Source organism: Pipistrellus kuhlii, unplaced genomic scaffold, assembly GCF_014108245.1.
Source record: "Pipistrellus kuhlii isolate mPipKuh1 unplaced genomic scaffold, mPipKuh1.p scaffold_m20_p_3, whole genome shotgun sequence".
Taxonomy (NCBI): Eukaryota; Metazoa; Chordata; class Mammalia; order Chiroptera; family Vespertilionidae; genus Pipistrellus; species Pipistrellus kuhlii.
The window spans coordinates 114261966-114268005 of NW_023425529.1; the positions used below are offsets into that span (position 1 = coordinate 114261966).

At 42.2% G+C, this 6040-nt stretch overlaps 1 pseudogene; it reads right to left on the reverse strand.

Annotated features, from left to right (window-relative positions):
• Positions 1-4596: 4596 nt before the first annotated feature.
• LOC118730383 lies at positions 4597-5629 on the reverse strand (annotated as a pseudogene).
• Positions 5630-6040: the final 411 nt, after the last annotated feature.

Genomic DNA, 6040 nt, shown 5'->3' on the forward strand with positions numbered 1-6040 from the left:
CCTCCTGGTTCATAAGCTGATGCTCAACCACTGAGCACCAACAACTGGGATCTACTGCTTTTCTGTTTTCCCCTTGTCCTAGTCCTCTGGCTGGAATGCTCGTTTTGATATTCACCTGCTGGAATCCTGGCTATCCTTCAGGATCTGACTAAGATGGTTCCTCCTTTGTAAAGCTCTCCCTGTCCCCAGAATGGGTTGTCATTGTCCTCATCCTGAACCATCATGGCAAATATTTTTTTTCCTCTCTTATGACAGTTGTCATAATTAGCTGTGAGTAGCTTCTTTGGACAGCAAGCTCAGGTGGGCTGTGACTTACATAGGCACTCAATAAAAAGGTCTGCTGAATCTGGTGAATGAGCACTTTACCCATCTGTGTATTGCTGGCAGGAAGTACACATCAGAGGGGCCTTATTATTTTATGGAAAAATAAACTGAAGCTCCTTAGATATTCTAGTGCGATTACAAAGAAATCTAAGTTTATACATTGCATACACATCCACTGATTATTATAGTGTGCCACGTATGAGCAGAAACCCAACTCAAAGAAGCTTAGTTAAAAAGAAAAAGATTATTGAAAGGCTATGAATTTGCAAAATGAAAGGTAAAAAAACCAGGGTAGTTTCCAGGACCTCAGGGACTGGAATCCACAGCTCTGCGTGCAGTGCAGACCTTATTTGCAACTCATTTTGTTTCTCTCTAGGAGTTATATTTAATATCAGGGTGGGAAGATGAGTTGTGAGGATGAAGGTGTGTGGGAGGACTTATTTTGGCCATATATGATTAAATAATGTGATTAAGTGGGTGACAATCTCAGTCCTATTACTTTTTTTTTTTTTTTTTTTAATCCTCACCTGAGGATATTTTTTTCCCATTGATTTTTAGACTGAGTGGAAGGGAGGGAGGAAGGGGAGAGAGACAGAGAGAGAAACATTGATGTGAGAGAGACACATTGATTGGTTGCCTTTTGCTCACTCCCTGACTGGTGCCAGAGATTGAATCTGTAACCAAGGTATGTGATCTTGACCGGCTATCAAATCCTTGGCCCTTTGGTCCACTGGATGATGCTCTAACCCACATGTGTCAAACACAAGGCCCGCGGGCCAAATCCGTCCCGCCAGGCCTTGCAATGTGGCCTGCACCGCGCTGTCATCACTGCACTCCGCTGCGTTTCCATCACAATGACAGTTTATGACTGTTCAGTAAACCATTCGGCCCGCGATTTAGGCTGGATTTTAGATTTTGGCCCCTTCTCTGATTGAGTTCGACACCCCTACTCTAACCACTGAGAAAAACTGGTCAGGGAAGTCCTATTACTTTTGACCCAAACTAAAGAACCATCTTAGATCCTGAAGGATAGCCAGGATTCTAGCAGGTGAATATTATGAAAAAGAGCATTCCAGCCAGAGGACTAGGACAAGGGGAAACAGAAAAATAGTAGATCCCAGTTGTTGCTCAGTGGTTGAGCATCAACTTAAGACTTTTGACTCAAACAGTTTATAAGATAATCTCCAGAGCCCCTAATGGTGTCCTCTGGCTCCTGCAGTGGAAGGAGACCTACAAGGGCAGCCTGTCCCTTCCTTTTTCAGGTGGAGAAGAGAGTAGGAACTTCAGGAGAAACAAGTAGCAGAGAACTCAGGCTGGGGCTGGTGATGGTTAGTTGTGATGGTGGAAGCAGGGAGTGGGGTAGGCAAAGGACCAAGGACAGGGAAGGTTAAGGTACTAGGCTTCTAGCTCTAGGCATGGAGCATTGGGAGCCAGGCCTTGTCATTAATAGGAGCAACTAGATGACTTGAACTGGCTTAAAGAATAACTAAAGAAGCAGGTACAAGCGATACTTAAATCTGTGAGGCTATGACTGATGATATATAACCTATGTCTATCAGAGGTAACCTAAATATTTAATGTTGTGAATCTGTAAATATTTAACTACTTTCAAATATTTAGCTACTGAAATTGCCTCTCCAAAAAAATGAGATTTTTCTGAAGATAGGGCAATTTTTCTCAAGGCCCAATGTTGGCTAAGCAATTCATTTAAAAATCACTTTTGACAACTTCCCATCGATTACAAAATACAGCCCATCGCGTGTTGGGATCCCTTCAGATACACTGATCAGACAAAGTGTAACAAAAGCCTGATCTGTCTTTCACCGCACCGGATGTCCGAGGGCCTCTTCTGGTTTCTTGACATTTACAGAGAGGATTCTTCCCTTGCTCTTCCAATAGGAGTCATGAAGACACCCCTCTGGGTAAAATTGTGCTCCAATATAGAAAACAAATGCACATAGGGAATGGCTAACAACAACAACAGCAGCATCAACAAAACAATGGAAGGTAGATTATTGGGGAAGGAAAATTTCCAAAACATTTGGCCACAGACATGTTCTCAGGCAGATGCATTGTAGGACAGAATTTTCATGGAAATGGAGACATGGCAGTTAATTCCCTCTAAATCTTTTGTGCCCACATAGTCTTTGGAAAGCCCTTGCATAGCCCAGGGCTCAGGCTCCCCAATCTGCTGCTCTCCACACACGTTTGTCTTATATTCTCTGCATTTGAGGGCATTCCTTTCTCTCTCAACATCTGTTAACTCTGTTTCCATTGCCTCTGTCTTTAGTATTAGGTTCTACAGAGAACAGAATCAAAATAATATAGATATATAGGTATTGAAAGGTCAAAAGGATCTTTATTATAGGAATTGTCTCATGAGAGGATGGAGGCCCAGGAGTCCTATGATCTGGCCTCTGCTGGCTGGAGGACGAGGAAAGCCGGGGGAGTGAGTCCAAGTCCAAAGGCCAAGAGCCCTGTTCTGAGTCCAAAGGCCTAAGGATCCAGGAGAGCCAATGTCCAATGTCTGAAGGCAGGCAGGAGAAGACTTCTCAGCTCCAGGCAAGGGAGCAAAGTCACTCTTCCTCAGCCTTTTTGTTCTAGTCAAGCTCTCAGAGGATGGGGTGATGCCCACCTGCATTGGAGGAATTCAAAATGCCAATCTCTTCCAGAAACACCTCTCACGCACCCCCAGAAATAATGCTTTACCAGCCATCTGGGAATCCCTTAGCCCAGGCAAGTCAACACATAGAAAGTAATCATTGTACCTCCACTACCTCCACTTCTATTCCATCACAGACTCCTGGATCTCTAGCCTGCTCCTGTCCACCTGAAGCACCGCTGGCTGTGTTGCTCAATCATCATCATCACATGCAGACTTTGGTTCTGTCTGCCGCCCCAGAGAGGCTCAGGGAATTCATGCCCTTTGAAGACTTGGGTGCAGGTGTATTGGCAAAGGGGCATTCCCAATAACATTGGCAATTGTACTATTAACAGCGAATAGCTATTGAGTTCCATCTGGGTGCACCAGCCTTCACACACCTCATCTTGCATTACACAATAACCCTGAAGGTAAAGACTATTATCTATATTTTACATTTGAGGCCACTGGATTCTGAAGCCCATGTTCTCCCCTTTACCTCAAATTGAAGGGTGTTGAACCACTGTCTGAAAAAGGAGAGAGGCTGAGGATGGCCTGCCACAGACTAATAACAGTCACATGAACTGAAAATCCTGGAGCGCTTGCAGGCAGCAGGCCCTCTTCTGAAGGCTTTATAGGTGCGACCTCATTTCACCCTCATGGCAACACTGTGGAGTGTGATGCTATCATTATCCCACACATCAGTCAAGGCACAGGGGAGGGAGATGGCTTGCCTAAGGTCACACTGGAAGTGAGTGTTGGAACGGAAGTTTAAGCCCTCACCTTCTGCTGTAGGCTAGATAGCCAAGGGCCAGTCCTCTGGGGATGGAGGTTCAGGATAGGTAGAGGGATTGGCGTGGGCTCCTCCTCATGAATGGAGAACTACATCACACAGGGCCACAGCCTCATACATTGTCCTTCGAATGGGTATGAGTTTGAGGGAAAAACACAGGGATGGAAACAGATGCAATGAGGACCTGTGGCTGCCTGGGTCTTCCAAATGCAATCAGCTTCCAGACTACATTTTTGGCTTCATCTGCCTTTGTTCTAAAGTGTAGGCCACATGAATCAGCTTGCCACTTTACTCCTACAGCTCCATTCTTCCTAATGCACTAAGTCTGAAAACCCATTCCCCTCTTCCTCCTGATCCTCAAGGTCAATTTAAAATTTCCCCTCTAACCTGACATCGTTTGTTAGATGCAAACTGTATCTTTGGACTCAGCAATTTCACTTCTAGGTTTCTAAACTAGAACAAAATTTAATGAGGATTCAAAAATACAAGGTCAAGGATGTTCACGACAACTTTGAAATGTCAAGTGGAAACAACCTACATGCTCATTCATAGGAGAGAGTGAAAGAAATTATGATGCCTTCACAATGGAGCAGGTTGGAAAAAATGAAATTGGTATAGCACGGAAAGATAGTCACGATATATGGTTAAGTGGAGAAAAAGAAGGTTGAAAATCAATATGGGTTGTATGAATAAATTTTCTTAAAAATTAATAAATAAAAAAACAGGCATAGGAAAAGTTAGAAATATACTAAAGTATTTTTTAATATTTAAAATTATTTATTTTATTGTTATGCACAATGAACATTACATATGACAGAGTTCTTTCCACCACAAAATCATTTACACCCATTTATTCAGCTAGAAACACCAACTTGAAGAGGTACTGGCATATTCCATTTGTAATAATATGCTTACAGCAACCAACTGTCCTATAATGGAACATGTTGAAGAAAATATTGTCTTATAAGTCTTTTCTGTTCCTTTGAGTTTTAATCACTTACAAGTTCAAGGAACTTTGACAGAATCCTAGTATCCTGAATGGCCTGATGAATGCATTAAATCAAAGAGTGTGTTTGTATTCGGGAAATACTCTTAGATCCATACAAATGTTGGTTGGGTTGTGGATTTTGTATTTCTTCCACTGGCACTATGACATTTGAACAACATTTGTTATGAAAGTTTCACACCAATTTTGTTTTGCTCTTTTTTCATTAGCCGCTGTGCCTCCTTTTCCATTTTCTTTCTTTACTGTTCCGCTGCCCTCTTTTCTCTGTCTGCTATCTTCTGCTGCCTCAGAACTTCTTCTGCTTGCCAGGCTGCATCTTCCCCTTCTTCCCATGCATTGGTATTTTCCTGCCAGGTATCCAAGTCACCTAATTCAGGTGATTGATGAATACATGGCATGTCTTGCGTAGCTGCTAATCTACTAGAGAAGCCTGTGCTACCATCTGGGATGCCAAAATTTAATGGTTCTCTCTTCTTAATAATGATTTTCTGAGTTTTCCTCATAGTTGGTGTCATGTCCTTAAAAATAGTCAGGTTCAAGTTGTTCCAAAGCATTTTGTTGTGTTGCCACATTCCCATTCCCTCCTTCAATCTTTATACTTATGGGAGCATCTTCATCCCAGGAAGTCCATTCTTTAACATCTGTCTGTTTTGGAACTGATGAATAATCAACTGTAGTTGGCAAAGTTATTTGGTCTCCACTTAATTTCCATCCTCTGCCAGTTCTGCATATTAATCTCTTCAGGAATGAGAATAATGTTGCTAAGCAGGTACAAACTTTAAATAACCGAAACTGTGTGATAGCCATGATGGGACTCAAAACCTGCCCCTCCCGCTCCCGCCCGCCCACCAGCCAGAGGCTCTGAGCTGCCCTACACTAAAGTATTGATAACATAAATTACCTTTGAAGGGTAAGACTATAAGGGACTTTTTCCTTTTTCAATACTTTTGTAATATTTGATTATTTTTTTACAAAAGGCAAAAAATCTACCTCCTTAGGGCATCTCCATGTCAATCCTCAGCACATTGCTTCTACTTTTTAAAAATTTTTGTTTCAATCTTGGGGTCCTAATATATTCATCTTTCCTCCTGAATCATAAACTCCTCAAACCTAGGGTTTGTGTCACTTATTTCTGTATGAGGTTGAACCATATTTAATTGCCGATAGCTGAACTTTGTTTGCTTAGGACAGTGGTCGGCAAACTCATTAGTAAACAGAGCCAAATATCAACAGTACAACGATTGAAATTTCTTTTGAGAGCCAAAAATTTTAAACT